The 17,773-nt window shown below is 36.3% G+C and overlaps 1 protein-coding gene across 1 annotated transcript in view; it reads right to left on the bottom strand.

The window, feature by feature from the left end:
* Nucleotides 1-17,773, bottom strand: part of SMPD3 (sphingomyelin phosphodiesterase 3) — a 492,747-nt gene that overhangs the window by 256,154 nt on the left and 218,820 nt on the right. The window lies entirely within an intron of this gene.

Below are 17,773 nucleotides of genomic sequence, written 5' to 3'. Positions count from 1 at the left end.
AAGCTCCCAGTTTAGCACTGTAAGGTTAGGCTGGAACACCCACTGAAATAGGATGGAAAGCAAAAAGCAGACACCCCCCCCCCTGCATATGAAAAGGCTGTTTACACAAACAGAAGCCAGCTGGAGTAGGTAGGCATCAGTCTATTTCTAAAACTTTGGGACTTGGATAGGAGTCAGCACAAATAAGCAAAACTATACATTGTTACAAAAAAAATCCTGTATGGGCTATATAAATGGATCATCTACAAAACATTTATGCTAAGAAAAATCTGGTGTACAATGTCCCTTTAATATGAAGTCAATTAAAAGGACTAAAAATAATACACAAATATATATAAATATATTTATATATAAATTGAGTGGTGGCTCTAGACTTTGCGAGGCCTTAGGCGAAACTTGAACACCTACTGACACCCATAGTAAAAAAAAAAGATTAAAAAAAAATGCAATAATAATAATTAACTGTATAAGTTGCATATTTTAAGGCGTACCTTAAAGGGCCAGTAAACCCTCAAAATCTGAAAATAATGTTATATAATTCTGCACATAGTAAAAAGCTGGTGCTAAGTTGATGTTATACAATTCTGCACTATGTGCAAAATTATATAACATTACTTTGTGGATTTACTGGCCCTTTAACTAATCCCAGAAAATAGGAATGGCCTGCTCCTAGAATTTTATTTTGTCACCAAACTAATTATTATAAACATATCTATGTACAACCACTGGCCTGGGTATAGATAAAAAGTGTGTGGCGATGACTCAATATTCTTTTTGGTCTCTCCTTTAAACTTTCATGATTCAGATAGAGCATGCAATTTAAAGCAACCTGGACGCAGGTCCATTTTTGGTTCAGCACCTGGGTAGCGCTTGCTGATTGGTGGCTACATTTAGACCCAAATTCAACCCAGGTGCTGAACCAAAAATGGGCTGGCTCCAAAGCTTACATTCTTGCTTTTTTAAATAAAGATACCAAGAGAATGAATAAAAAATTATAATAGGAGTAAATTAGAAAGTTGCTTAATTTTTTACTAGTGTGTATGTTTACTACAAATGCATTTAGAAGAAAATGAATTTATTAATTAATTTTCTTCTAAATACATTTGTAGTAAACATACATATTAGTGCAACCTAAATGTACAAATATGCACATATTTGTTAGAGCGTTTTATTATTGCACAAATGCTTGCAGGAGGTAACTATCGGCTAGATTACGAGTTTTGCGTTATGAGCGGCTCGGTACTAACTTGTAAGTTATTTCCACCGCTCAACTCCCTATAGCGCTGCTATTACAGGTTTGCAAAAACCCGGCGTTAGCAGGCAATATGTGAGCGCTATGTAATGGTATTTTAGCAGCTGCTCTCTTGATCCGATGCATGGATCTGGCAGAAATCTTCCTCAAAGTGCCTTTATCTGCACGAACGCGTCTGTGCTCTAAATCAGCCACAAATCTCTTAATAGTGCGATGATCACGTTTAAGTTTTCGTGAAATATCTAATGTTTTCATGCCTCGTCCAAGGCATTGAACTATTTCACTCTTTTCGGCAGCAGAGAGATCCTTTTTCTTCCCCATAGTGCTTGAAAATGGTGCTCTGCTTAATAATGTGGAACACCCTCCTTTAGAAGTTTTTCCTTTAATTGGGCTCACCTGGCAATCTAATTAGCACAGGTGTCCGAGATTGTTTTCAGTGATCAAAAGAGCCCTGAGACACAATGCCATCCATGAGTTAAAATGAAAAAAAAAAAAATGTAATCTTTGTGACACTGAAATAGAATTTGCATAATAATTTGGAACAGGGTGTATATGGCTCACAGGAACTAGCAGTGTCTAAATTTGAAAAACTGTCAAAATGCTCTGAGATAAGTGGCGGTCTTCAACAATTTAGAAATCAGCTTGTGCCTACCTAGGTTTAGTTTTTAACAAAGAAAACCAATAGAACAAAGCAAATTTGATGATAAAAGTAAATTGGTTGTTTAACCCCCTCACCCATTTGGACGTGTGTATATATATATATATATATATATATATATATATGGTGCGGTACTTTGGCTATCGTACTGCACAACGTTTCTATATACATCTGAGCTTCAGCAGTCTCGGTAGTCAAGTTACAGGGGGTGGGAAGTGTGAGGGTAATCTTTACGCTAAATCTAAAATTAACCTTACAAGCTACTTAATTAACCCAATTCACCTCCGGGAATAATAGAAGTGTGGTGCACAGCTGCAATTAGCGGCCTTCTAATTACCAAAAAACAAAGGCAAAGCCATAAATGTCTGCTATTTCTGAAAAAAAGGGGATCCAGAGAAGTTTTTACAAGCATTTGTGCCATAATTGCACAATTGCACAAGCGGTATGTAAATAATTTCAGTTAGAAACCCAATATATATGTATATATATATATATATATATATATATATATACATATATATATATATATATATATATATATATATATATATATATATATATATATATATATATATATATATGGAAAAAGAAAGATAGCGTCAGCACTTCTTCATATAAAATTTCACTTTATTGAGGTTTCAGACAAAGATAAAAACAGCGACGTTTCGAGTCAACACAGACCCTTAGTCATGCAATGGATTATGGGAAAAAATCACCTTCTTTTATAGCACCTGTGTATCAATTAACTTGATTTGCCTACATATAATCAAAATGCCATTTTGGAATTTTTGACCCCTAACGGGTCAGAATGATTAGTGAATAATCTTTGTATCTAAATTACAATTTTTCTTATGATGCAAGGTTTATGTTTGGTGATTTTAACCCAAGACTATGTTACAACATATGTGATACAACCCACATTGTTAAAAACATATCATACAAAGTTACAAAACTATTTTACACTAATACTTATAAAAACAAATGAAGATCATAGTCTTTGTTTAGACCATTCGGACTGAGTGTTTTTAGATGCTGTATCCACCATACCTCTCTTTTCTTTAACAGTAACTCTCTGTTACCCCCTCTCCTTTGTTTTGGTATGTGGTCAATTATTTGGAATCGTAGCTGGCTAACTGTATGTCCAGCATTGATAAAATGTGATGACACAGGTAGTGTCATGTCCTTACATCTGATGGAAGATTTATGATGGAAGATTTATGGGCACTTATCCTATCCTTGATAGGGTTAATGGTCTCTCCCACATAGCCCCGCCCACATGGACATTTCAGAATATACACTACATAATCAGTATAGCATGTATATAAGCCTTTAATTTCACGTTTCTTGTTATCATTTATTTGTGCTATGTATTTCCCCTTAATCATGGAATTACATTGGGCACAGTTAAGGCAGGGGTATGATCCTTTGTTAGCTGTTGTAAGATAGTTTATGGTATCTTTCTTATTGGTACCTACATCAGATTTTACAACTAGGTCTCTAATATTTTTGACCCTCTTAAAGGAATTAATTGGTGGTTTTTTAAAATATATATATACACACACATACACACTGTATATAGTTTTAACAGGTAAATAAAAAAAAAACAAGGCTCTATTTCTATTTAAATGGAGTGATAGCAAAAATGCTAAAGAAAATCTGGTATTTTGGGCAAGTTTTTCTTTGAAAGATCCGGTAGTGAAGGGGTTAAAATCGCATGCCCTATCTGAATCATGAAAGTTTCATTTTGACTTGACTGTCCCTTCAATCTTGACATTTATGTGCCTTTTATTCAAAGCCAAATTGACTTTTACATAATACATAAATTGGCTGACACAATGGTTTCTGTAAAATGGATGTACACTCTACATAGGAAGATCAAGTAAAATAAATGGATACAAACATAGCATTGAGAAGAACAATTTATTCTGTTTTACATCCCTTTTACTTTCACCAACACTCAAACAAATATAAATCTGAGTTTCTTATTATATTGCAGCAAAAAGAAAAGCCACTGCAATGTCTGACAATTCTAATTTAACCCAGATAAGAAATAGGGTCTTGTCAGGATTATAAAAAGTTTTTCCACATTTCCTTGCAGGGTTCCAGCTCGTCACATTGATGACATCACAGGAAAGCCCTAACTCAGTTAGTGTTTGTATTGAGAGGTAATGAGCTAGTTAATTCAATCAGCTGATTTGAAAGAATAATGATTGCTCTGTGTCCTGAAAACCAAACCTATCAATTAGCAATAAATAAATTACCAGTAACTGGGAGGGGGGAAAAAACAACCAACAAAGATGAGAAGAGCAGGAAAGCACTTAAACTTTTATTCACAGCATATATTTAGTAACAATTATGTTGCATTTAATGCATTAAAATGAACAATATAAAAAGTAATATGGTAATAGGGTTTAATGACATGATTATTTTAATATATTTGTATTTACCATACATTTGATTATTTTATTTTATCATGCCTGATGAAACGGCAGGTTACAGCTGAGAAACAAGTGACATTTTATAGGGACTCATGTGAGGAGTTCCTTTTTTATCATGTTTTAACAAATGCCCACGTTTGCGGTGTTCTGGCCAAGAATTTGCACCTTGGAATTATGATTCATCGGATGGTTCCAGAAGCCGGTTGTTCAGTGTTATAGGCAAATGCTGACTGATTATTTTTATTATTGAACTACTGATTGAACAAGAATATGCAAATGAGTTAAACACTAAATGCTAGATTACAAATGGTATGCGCATATTACAAGTTGAAAGTAAAATTGTTTGCACATGAGCGAAACCCAATGTGCGTGAACTTCAGGACTTCGGATAACGCAACCTTGTTAACTTCTTCTGTGGACTGAAGACTGGCACAGGCCCTCAGTAATTTGTGTGGCTCTGTTAGAAAGAGGTACATGGATACTGAATCCATAGATATCCCCAAGAAAACAAACCTTGGTACTGGGAGACAGAAAACTCTTTGGAACATTGATTTTCCAACCGTGACTGAGCAGAAGTACAAAAGGTTTCTCTGTGTGAGAAACTGCCAAAAGGTATCAAGGATGTCGTCCAGGTAAGGGGCTATGGAAATTACAGCCAGGAAGGCTCCCAAGACCTTTGTGAATACTCTGGGAGTATATCCCATCAATCCTAAATCCTAAACAAGCGTTTATTATTTATGGACTTTTTATATCAATTGTTTTGTCCATAGAGCTTTAAGTGTATGCTTAAACAATGCCTATATTCTTTGTTTTCTAAAGCTTCATAAAAATCAATTTATGTAACATTGCATCTTTGTTTCCTTAAAGGGGCAGTCTATCATAGAATTGTTATTGTTTTAAAAGATAGATAATACCTTTATTACCCATTCCCCAGTTTTGCATAACCAGCACTGTTATATTAATATAATTTTTACCTCTGTGATTACCTTGTATCTAGGAACCTTCTTCCAGCCCCCTGATCACATGACTGTGACTGTTTATTATCTATTGTCTGGCATTTAGCATTGTTTTGTGCTAAATCTTAAAGTGAATGTAAACTTTGATGAATGAAAGACCATTTTTAAAAAATACTATTAAAAACAGGGGCTCATTCATTCATCAAAGTTTACAAATCAGCCGTTTTGATTAAAAACTTACCTTTGTTTCTTTACACAGCTACAGCAGCTCCCCCCTCCTGGAAATCCTCTCTTCACACGTCAGCAATGACTAATCTGGCTTCCTCCAATCACAGCATGGCCTCAGGCAATAACCACCCTGGGGGGAAAGCCGTGATTGGAGGAAATCGGCTTAGTCATTGCTGATGTGTGAAGAGAGGATTTGTAAACTTGTATGAATGAAAGTGCCCCTGTTTTTAATAGTATTTTTAAAAAACGGGCTTTCATTCATCAAAGTTTACCTTCACTTTAAATAACCCCCTGTTCCTGAACAGTGTTATCTATATGGCCCACGTGTACTTTCTGTCTCTTTGTGTTGAAAAGAGATTTAAAAAGCATGTGATAAGAGGCAGCCCTCAAAGGCTTAGAAATTAGCATATGAGTCTGTCTAGGTTTAGTTTAAACTAAGAATACCAAGAGAAAAAAGAATTGGAAAGTTGATTAAAATTAAAAGTCCTATCTGAATAATGAAAGTTTAATTTATACTAGACTGTCCCTTTAAACAAGGAAGTAGATTCTGCTGATGTGTCGTTACGTATTGTTTATCATATGTGAACGTTATATTGATACATCTGCTGAGTTGCTACAATCCAACTGATATATGCTCCTTTTGCTCGAAACATTCATTTTTGATGATTAATTAATATATACAGGTTAAAGTGGCAATCTAAATTGTTACACTGCATAGCATATATTTAAAACTAGTCCTAAAGCCCGTTCACACGGGCCATTTTTTGCAGTACAGCGGTCCCACCCCTTGCGCTCTCTCCCTCCCCCTCTCTTTTGCTCTCTCTCTCTCCCCCCTCTCTTTTGCTCTCTCTCTCCCCCTCTCTTTTGAGCTCTCTCCCCCCTCTCTTTTGAGCTCTCTCTCTCCCCCCTCTCCCCCTCTTTTGCTCTCTCTCTCCCCCTCTCTTTTGCTCTCTCTCTCCCCCCTCTCTTTTGCGCTCTCTCTCTCCCCTCTCTTTGCACTCTCTCCCCCTCTCTTTTGCGCTTTCTCCCCCTCTCTTTTGCGCTCTCTCCCCCTCTCTTTTGCGCTCTCTCTCTTCCCCTCTCTTTTGCGCTCTCTCTCCCCCCTCTCTTTTGCGCTCTCTCTCTCCCCCTCTCTTTTGCGCTCTCTCTCTCCCCTCTCTTTGCGCTCTCTCCCCCCTCTCTTTTGCGTTCTCTCCCCCTCTCTTTTGCGCTCTCTCCCCCTCTCTTTTGCGCTCTCTCTCCCCCCTCTCTTTTGCGCTCTCTCTCCTCCCTCTCTTTTGTGCTCTCTCTCCCCCCTCTCTTTTGCGCTCTTCCCCCCCTCTCTTTTGCGCTCTTCCCCCCTCTCTTTTGCGCTCTTCCCCCCTCTCTTTTGCGCTCTTCCCCCCTCTTTTTTGCGCTCTCTCCCCCCTCTCTTTTTGCTCTCTCCCCCCTCTCTTTTTGCTCTCTCCCCCCTCTCTTCCTCTCTTTTGCGCTCTCTCTCTCCCCTCTCTTTTGCACTCTCTCTCTCTCCCATCTCTCTCTCTCTCCCCCATCCCTCTCCCCTCTCTATCCCTCTCTATCCCTCTCCATCCCTCTCTATCCCTCTCCATCCCTCTCTATCCCTCTCCATCCCTCTCTATCCCTCTCCATCCCTCTCTATCCCTCTCTATCCCTCTCTATCCCTCTCCATCCCTCTCCATCCCTCTCCATCCCTCTCTATCCCTCTCCATCCCTCTCCCCTCTCTATCCCTCTCCCCTCTCTATCTCTCTCCCCTCTCTATCTCTCTCCCCTCTCTATCTCTCTCCCCTCTCTATCGCGTGACCACGCCCCCTTCATGGCTATTCACATCAGGCCACGCCCCCTTCACGTCCAACCACGCCCCTGTTCATGCTCGGTCACGCTCACTTCTGCCGCAGATCAGGCGACAGCTAGGGACTCAAAGGCCAGGTGTGTGTGTCCTCGTGCTGTCTACTGCGCATGACAGCTTCGGACAAACACACTTGGCCTTTTATATAATAGGATTACTTCTGAAAGTAGTAGAGAGATAAAACTTGTCTCATATCCCTTCTCACAGAAACTCTTATAAACTTCCCTTATCTTCACGTTTTTTGTACAGATTTGTATTGCACTGAAAGAATATATATATATTGGTTTCTTTTTTCCTTCTTTCTCTTAAAATAGACAATCTTATAGTATACTCTATATTATACTCATGATACACATTTTCCACTATACTCTTTGGTACACCTCTGTCACACACATGCACCACGCTCTAAATCCTGCTCCACATAAAACCACTCTATTTATTCATAACTAAACTTGATTGTTTTCCCTTTCCCGGCACATATAAACCATCTATCTTTGGGCCTGCACCGCAACGTTTTACACTTCTTTTGCTCACTAGAACACTCTTTCACTTGTATTTGTCTATGGACAAATATCTTAAAAGGGACAGTCTAGTCCAAAAAAAACTTTCATGATTCAGATAGGGCTTGTAATTTTAAACAATTTTCCAATTTACTTTTATCAACAATTTTTCTTTGTTCTCTTGGTATTCTTATTTGAAAGCTTAACCTAGGAGGTTTAAATGCTAATTTCTTAGACCTTGAAGGCCGCCTCTTAAGAATGAATTTAACAGGTTTTTCACTACTAGAGAGTGTTAGTTCATGTTTTTCATATAGATAACACTGTACTCATGCACGTGAAGTTACCTGGGAGCCATCACTGATTGGCTAAACTGCAAATCTGTCAAAAGAACTGAAATAAAGGGGCAGTTTGCAGAGGCTTAGATACAAGATAGTCACATAGGTAAAACATATATAAATATAACTTTGTTGGTTATGCAAAACTGGGGAATGGGTAAAAAATGTATTATCTATCTTTTAAAACAATAACAATTCTGGTGTAGACTGTCCCTTTAATTCTCACAAATTTAAATCTCCAAGTATGCCACTTAAAGGGCCACTGTAAATAAATCTTTTCTATGCCAGTTACTAACTAACTACCCCAAATACGCTTTTTATCAATAGCATTTCATTAACATATTTCTACCGTATATCAGAAATCTTGGCTGCAAATGTAATTGTTTTCCAAACCCACTCCGTGGGTATCCTTTGCTCTGTACCAATCCGTTTACAATACCTAGGTTTCAAAATGGCGCTTTAAACACAAAGTTATTGGTTTAAGTATTTTGAACATGCAGTGCTGAAAATAGTGGGCAGGATAACGTGACATCATCGGCAAATAAAAGATATAACTTTTAGAACGTTATGAAACTTCGTTTTGGAGAAAATATAGGTCAGTAGGTTTTAATTAATGTTTATTAACTTTAATATGTTAGTTGTTTAGCTTAAAAATTATAAAAGAAAGTAATCCTTTAAACAAAGGGATTGGCATACTGTTTTATGTCACAGCTTTGTAACAGCTTAGATGGCAATGAAACTGGTCACCCAGATAATCCTACTTCTGCACAAACTAATAATGACACAAACATTTTAGTTAAACAAATAGCCGATTTGTTCCTGCCACAATTTGATGCTTTAAAAACAGAAATATCTCAGATATCCTGTGAAATGAAACAGTATGCCAATAGAATGGCTGTGATAGAGAAAAGGACCTCAGATGTTGAGGACTCTCAGAACATACAGCAAAACACTATAAAGTCACAGAATCAGACTATACAATTGTTACAACACAGACTCAATGAGCTAGAAGATAGATCCTGCAGAAGCAATCTTAGAGTTATAGGGCTTCCAGAAAATGCAGAATATGCAGACCTGACATTATTCATACTATAAAGAGACCAATTGTGATTAAATTCCTGAAATATCAGGACAAGCTCAAAGTGCTTGCGCATTATCGTCAGCATTCCCCTTCTGAACTGAACCAGGAATGTGTCCAGATATTTCAGGACTTCTCTGCTGCTACCTCCAATAAAAGGCGTGAATTAGCTCCCTTTTGCTAACAACTCATTAAAATGGGTATCCAAGCTTCTTTGTTATATCCTGCTAAAATCAGGTTCACATATGACTCCCAGACTCTAACATTAGACAACGCTGCTGACCTCCAACTTTTTTTTAGATAAGGTCAATTCTAATAGTTTTTCTGCTTGAATAACACTTTGTAATCTACAATGATAATACAGGGTCGAGGGTCTCCCCTCTTTTTGTTTCCCTTTTCCCCGACCGCGCCATAGCACTAAGTACAGCTCGCTCCTGTCAGGTCGGGCCGGGCTGTGACTATACAGCTGGCCCGATGCGCTGACTAAATATAACAGACCCGCTCAGAAGAGAGCAGAGAGCGGGTCTGTAAAAGCGCCATAATTTTTACATATTAAAAGGTAAAAAAGGCTTTTAGAACTATAGCACTTAAATAATGTTATATAATTCTGCACTATGTGCAGAATTATATAACATTATTTTTAAGGTTTACTGTCCCTTTAAAGGCAAAGAGGACAAAATAAATAATGAAAGTATATTGCAGAGTTGTTTTATATATACAATTTATCATTTTATATTACCATCACAAAGTGTTTAATGTCCCTTTAAGAAACACTCCCCCGATATTGCCTTTCTACAGGAAACACACCTCAGTATCTCTAAAGCTAATAAGTTAAAGATTGGTTGGATTGGTGAAGTAGTTGCTTTGGCGGCTATAAACTGAAAAGGAGGAATTGCTTTTTTATTTAATAAAACTTTAGATCTTATCTTATCTCACAAGAAAGAGATCCAGATGGTCGATATCTAATCATAGAAATAGAAATTCATGGCTTGCGTTTTACTCTCTGCAATATATATGCGTCAAATGAGTTTCAACCTCTTTTCTGGGAGGGATATATGTCAAAGTTATTAACTCAATTGACTACAAAAATTTTTTAGCTGGAGACTTTAAAGGGATAGTATAGTCAAAATTAAACTTTTATGATTCAGATAGAGTATGCAATTTTACGCAATTTACTCCTATTATCAATTTTTCTTCGTTCTCTTGATATCTTTATTTTAAAAAGCTGGAATGTAAGCTTAGAAGCCAGCCCATTTTTGGTTCAGCACCTGGATAGCGCTTCCTGATTAGTGTCTAAATGTAGCCATCCAATCAGCAAGCTCTACCCAGGTGCTGAACCAAAAATGGGCTGGCTCCTAGACTTAATTTCCAACTTTTTAAAATAAAGATACCAAGAGAACAAAGAAAAATTGATAATAGGAGTAAATTGGAAAGTTGCTTAAAATTGCATGCTCTGTCTGAATCACAAAAGTTTATTTTTGACTAGACTGTCCCTTTAATGCAGTATTCAACCCACTCTTAGACCGACTTAAACACAACATTTTCATAGGTATAATAGAGAATCTAAATGTCTAACTAACTTTGCTAAAAGCTTAAAACTAAAAAGATGTCTGGCGATCAGAAAATCCAGATCATAGATTATTTACATGTGACTCAAAAACACATAAATCCTTTTCTCGAATAGGTATGTTTTTGATTAGTGAGTCCTTTTTAAGTGCAGACATTATCACCGAAATTAAAAACATATTAATCTCGAATCATGCTCTCATTACATTTTCCATCTCATTTAACCCTCGTAAAAATAAACAAATAGGTAAATTTGTCTTCCCCTTATTCTTGTACTCTGATATAAAATTTAGAAACTGGATGTCACATACTTGGAGGGACTTTGAAAACTATAATCGTGAGTACATTTCTAAACCAGAAATCTTCTGGGAAACAACAAAAGCTTATTTAAGGGGCCTTATAAAGGCATATATGATTAAAAGGAAAAAAAACTATAGAGAAAATAGTAATCAAATTAACTAATCAACTTAAGAATAGATATACAGAGTATATTGCAAACCAGAAAAAAATCAATGGATGGCATATTTAAAAGCAAAAAGGGAAAGGGAGATCTTCCTAAATCAACATCTATTATAATCTAGTTTAAAAAATAAAGCAAAATACAACAGAAATTGCCAAAAATCAGCTAAATTTCTGTCCAACATTGCAAAAGCCAGGAAAAAAATAATTTAATTAGTGTAATAATGGAGAAAGGTAAAAAATGAATCGCTCCTGTAGATATTATGTCTAAATTCCACGAATATTATCAAAAGTTATAATCATCAGACCCAATTGATGTCCAGAATAAAGAAGATTTTTGGCAAAAAGTTACAGTACCAAAACTCATGGCAGAAAAACCTGCGCTGATGAATCAAGAAATATCATCAGATGAAATCTTAAAAGCCATACGTAGATTAGCTAACGGTAAAGCTCCTGGGTTGGATCAGATTCCAGCTGAGTTTTACAAGATATTGGAGGATGAAATTATACCTTCACTCGCAAATCTTTATAATACATATTTTTATTTGACTTTAAACCCTCCAGCTCCTTTTCCGCTTCAAATGTGGTACATATACTAAAAAAAGATTCATACAGCCCAATATCTCTCCTTAATACGGATTATAACATTCTTGCAAATATTATTTCATATAGATTAAAAACAATACTTGGAGATGTTATACATCCTGATCAGTCGGGTTTCATGCAAGGGAGAACTTCTACAAAAAACATCAGAACAGCCATGTTATTAATAGAACACTATCATACCCAGCTAACACAGACCTCTAAATCTGTGAAAGACTTTGCTCTTGTTACTATAGATGCCAAAAAGGCATTGGATTCTATCTCATGGGATCATCTTTTTAACACCTTTAATCAGTTTGGCTTTTCAGCTCACTTTCTAAATTTCATTAAAAACATCTATTCAGATCCCATCTCTTTCTTAAGCATTAAAGGAATGTCATCTCCCTGTTTAAAAAAATTGCAAAAAGGAACAAGGCAAGGATGCTCCCTTTCTCCCCTACTATTCAACATAGCACTGGAGCCTTTGGCAGTGACATGCAGAAGAGAGCTGGAAGGGGTTAAAGTCAATAAAAGACCATTTATACTTTCCCTATATGCAGATGATATTCTTTTCTATATGACTAATACAAAGAAAAATATTCCAATCCTTCTTAATATAATCTCCAATTATAGTGCTTTTTCCGGCTATAGCATAAATTTAAAAAATCAGAAATCTTATGGATAAATAAACATAAGGACAGCTACTTAAATAACCCCTTTATTCAAGCGCATAAGAAGATTAAATACTTGGGAATTAGCCTTACTAAAAATCTACATGTTTGGAATCAAAGTAATTTTCCACCTGTATGGCAGAAATGTAACGCCACACTCAAGAATTTGGGAAAATTACCTCTGACTCTCTCGGCCAAGGTTACATTGATTGAAATGATACTATTCCCTAAGATTTTTTTTTTTTTTTGGATACTATTCCCTAAGATTTTAAATCTCTTACAAAATATTCAGGTATTTGTTTATAACAAATACATCTTAAAGGGACATAATACACACATTTTTTCTTTGCATAAATGTTTTGTAGATCTATTTATATAGCCCGATAAAGATTTTTTTTTTTTTTTAATTTATAGTTTTGCTTATTTTTAAATAACATTACTCTGATTTTCAGACTCCTAACCAAGCCCCAAAGTTTTAGGAGAATATCGACAGATACCTACTCCAGCTTGCTCCTGTTTGTGTAAAGGGTCTTTTCATATGCAAAAGAAGGGAGAGGGGGTGTCTTATTTCCCATTTGCAGTGGGCTTTCCAGCTACCTTTTCAAGAGAGCTAAACTAAGAGCTTCTAAGTAAGTTTTTAAACAGTTTTATACTGGATTTTTATATCAGTATCTGTACATCTTGTTCTTTATAGTAGTGTCTCTTACATGCAGTTATATGAAAATTGGTGTATACTGTCCCTTGTATCCTTAAAAGCTTTGCTACATAAAACTACTGCACAATCTTATAAAGGAAAAATCCCCAACTATACTATATTAAATATAATACTGGCATGGAATAAAATATGCGGAATGCTGCATATAAATTTATTTTTAAAACATCTCCCAATAAGGGGTATTCCGGATTTTGCATCTGGATCCTGTTATTATAGCTTTAAAGGGACAGTCAAGTCCAAAAAAACCTTTCATGATTTAAATAGGGCATGTCATTTTAAACAACTTTCCAATTTACTTTTATCACCAATTTTGCTTTGTTCTGTTGGTATTCTTAGTTGAAAGCTAAAACTAGGAGGTTCATATGCTAATTTCTTGAAGACTGCCTCTAATCTGAATGCATTTTGACCACTAGAGGGCATTAGTTCATGTGTTTCATATAGATACCATTGAGCTCATGCATGTGAAGTGACCTAGGAGTGAGCACTGATTAGCTAAAAGGCAAGTATGTCAAAAGAACTGAAAAAGTCAGCAGAAGCTTAGATACAAGGTAATTACAGAGGTAAACATGTATTATTATAACTGTGTTGGTTATGCAAAACTGGGGAATGGGTAACAAAGGTATTATCGTTCTTTTTAAACAACAAAAATTCTGGTGTTGACGGTCCCTTTAAAATTTGGGACCAGAAAGATCTCCAAAACATGATTCAGTTGTTGACCCCCAAACTAAAATTATCAAATCATACACACATCTTACTTCAGAGTTTGGGCTAAACACCAAACATTTTTTAGCTTATCTGCAAATCCGTCATTTTATTAATTCACAAAAATATAAGCAAAGCCATACATGGGATTTGGGGGAGCTAGAATCTATAATTAGGTCTTATCGTGCTGGAATACATACTATCTCTATGATCTACAATATATTATTAGAATATAATTCCAGAGCTAGTAGGCTGGAGGTCTTATTTCTTAAATGGTCTAAAGAGGTCCATGATCTAGATCAAGAACGGTTTCAGAGAAATTTCATACTTTCAGCCAAATATACTAAATCTATATCCATGAGAGAATCGCACACAAAATTGATCAATAGATCTTATCTCACCCCATATAACATGGCCAAATGGAGCTCTGGTGAATCTAAATACTGTCCCAGATGCCATCTCCACAATTCCAACCTGATGCATGCCTTTTGGCCAAGTCCAAAAATTCAAAGATTCTGTCTCTCAATTGAATATTGGCTGAATAAGTTCATAGACCCCCAAAATCAAATTCCATCGTTCTCATATTTTTTTTCCTAGTTGATCAGAAATTAATACAGAATAAACATCTAATTAACACTGCTATCTTTGTTGCTAGACAAATGATCCTTAATACGTGGAAGAGCAAGGGTTCACCTGGGATCAAAGCTTTCATAGATAATATGTATTGGCAAATGATAATCAACCAATTCGACCCGATGATATATGTAGAGAGTAAAATGCATGCCTTCCTATCTAAATGGACAGGGGTAATCTTGTCACTCCCGCCCAAATCCCAATTACAAGAACTGCATACTGCAAAGTAAAGGGGGTCAGTGGCAGTAATTTGAATTCAGTTTTTTTGTAACAGGGCACAAGAGGTTGCTCCTGTTAATCCGAATTAAAATCAGCGTCACTTTTGTCGTCAGGATTAATCTGTTGTATCTTTATGCCTTTGCACATCCATGTGTTGCTAAATCATGCAACCTTAAAAGGATATGAAACACACATTTTTTTTTCATGATTTAGATATAGAGCACGCAATTTTAAACAGCTTTCTAATTTACTCCTATTTTCAATTTTTCTTCATTTTCTTGGTATCTTTATTTGAAAAAGCAGGAATGAAAGCCCATTTTTAGTGGGTAGAGCTCGTTGAGCTGGTGATTTGAAAAGTGGATCCTGACACAAAAAGTGTGGGCACCCCGACTCTAGAGGAATAGTAGTCCACTTGGCCAAAGTATAATAGAATAGATTACCATAATTCAATATTCTTAGTAGATAAAGGAAACATCCTTTTAAACTTAGAAGACAGAGCAAAAAGGATACCAGGCCTATTGCGTTCCGTAGAAATTATCCCTGAAATTGCTTCAGGGATGACAAATACCTCAGGAGATTTAGAAGAGGGCTTAAAAATCAAATCAAAGGTCTGAAGGACTTCACGTAGTAAGAAACGCAAGTGGTCTACCTTGAGCATGAAAGAGTTATCTGAATGCTGATCAGACAGACTCCTGTTCATCAGAAGATAATTTCACCATCTGAGGAACATTCAGAATTTTCATAGAGGAGTCTTGCAAAATTTCAGGAACCTCTCTATTCTTATGAGAACCTTGAGTGGCTTCAATGTCTTGCGTTTTTGCATACTTGGCAGAGGCATAGCTGCTAAACCCTCAGTTATAGTAGAGCACAGATAATCTTTAAATCCTAGAGTAAAGTCCATACAAGCTACCTGTGAATACCCTTAAAGAAAAATAGAAGCTGATTGACCAAAGTGCATTACACGATACACTGATACAGGTACTGCATAGTTGACCTGGAGGGCAAGCTAAAACAGTTTTTGCAAAAGATGCACATTGCTCGTGAAAAATAATGGTCTGTTGATCTCCCCTCTAAAGGGATGTTGCTAAGTGGACATCTTTATTTGACTCCATAATAAAAAATAGCAGCAACAAACAGAAGAAATTCTACATACAGTCTTCTAATAAAAAACAGTACCAGTTAAAACATTCCCTATAATGTTATGCGATAGCAAATTAACCCTAATAATTGACTAAATATTAAAGAAATTAAACCCCAAGCTCTTAATGTTCTGGGTTTATGACTCCATTTTAGTACCAGGTCTTCAATGAAAAATATTGGCAATGCATGCAGTTGCTATTTTCGTGTAGGTGTAAGTTAACATTGTGTTAACGCTTCCGTCGGATTTCTCAAAAATTGTGCCATAACAAGTTTGTTGCTATGGTAACCTGACCCTACACCATAAAATTTACGTTTAACGTCTGCGCTCCTTATTTCTGATAACCTCTAGAGAGAAACTAAAACAAAGATAGATTGAATTCATTAAAACAATTTAATGAAATGAAAAATGTTTTATTTAATGATAAAACATTTTGTTTTTTTAAAGGGACAGTCTAGTAAAAAATAAGCTTTCATGATTCAAATTTGGCATGCAATTTTAAACAACTTTCCAATTTAATTGTTCTCTTGGTATTCTTTGTTTAAGGCTAAAATCTAGGTAGGCTCATATGTTAATTTCTAAGCCCTTGAAGGCCGCCTCTTATCTTATCTCTCTTATTTGAGATTTTCACAGCTAGACACTATAGTTCATATGTGCCATATAAATAACATTGTGCTCACTACCGTGGGATTACTTATGAGTCATCACTGATTGGATAAAATGCAAGTCTGTCAAAAGAACTTAAATAAGGTGGCAATATGCAGAGGCTTAGATAAAAGGTGATCACAGAGGTAGAAAGTATATTAATATAACCGTGTTGGTTATATAAAACTGGAGTTAACAAACATTATGCTTCCACGTCATTAGTTACTGTTGGGAATATTACTCCTGGCCAGCATGAGGAGGCAAAGAGCACCACAGCAAAGCTGTTAAGTATCACTCCCCTTCCCACAAACCCCAGTCATTCGACCAAAGGGAAATGGAAAAAGGAATAACACAAAGGTGTAGAGGGTGCCTGAGGTTTAGACAAAAATAACTGTCTTAACAAAAAAAAAAACATGGGTTTGTGGACTATCCGGAAATAAATAAATTTATCAGGTAAGCATAAAATTTGTTTTCTTTCCTAAGATATAGTGAGTCCATGACATCATCATTTACTGTTGGGAATCAATACCCAAGCTAGAGGACACAGATGACTAGGGAGGGGAAAACAAGAGAGGCAGACCTACACAGAAGGCACCACTGCTTGAAGAACCTTTCTCCCAAAAGAAGGCTCAGCCGAGGCAAAAGTATCAAATTTGGAAAATTTGGAAAAAGTATGCAGAGAAGACCAAGTTGCAGCCTTGCAAATCTGTTCCACAGAAGCTTCATTTTTGAAAGCCCAAAAAGAGGAGACAGCCCTCGTGGAATGAGCCGTAATTCTCTCAGGAGGCTGCTGACCAGCAGTCTCATAAGCAAAACGAATTATACTTCTCAACCAGAGAGAAAGAGAAGTAGCAGTAGCCTTCTGACCTTTACGCTTTCCAGAGAAACAAACAGGGCAGAAGATTGGCAAAAATCCTTAGTCGCCTGTAGATAAAATTTTAAAGCACGCACAACATCCAAGTTGTACAACAAACGTTCCTTAGGAGGAGGAGGATTAGGACATAGAGAAGGAACAACAATTTCCTGATTAATATTTCTATCCAAAAACCACTTTCTAAAGAAAACCTAACTTATTACGAAGAACCGCCTTATCAGCATGAAATATAAGATAAGGCGAATCACACTGCAAAGCCCAGCGTTCCGAAACTTTG

Source organism: Bombina bombina, chromosome 1 (assembly GCF_027579735.1).
Source record: "Bombina bombina isolate aBomBom1 chromosome 1, aBomBom1.pri, whole genome shotgun sequence".
Lineage (NCBI taxonomy): Eukaryota > Metazoa > Chordata > Amphibia > Anura > Bombinatoridae > Bombina > Bombina bombina.
Note: the sequence above shows the minus strand (reverse complement) of the source record. Positions and strands in the feature narration are given on the sequence as shown.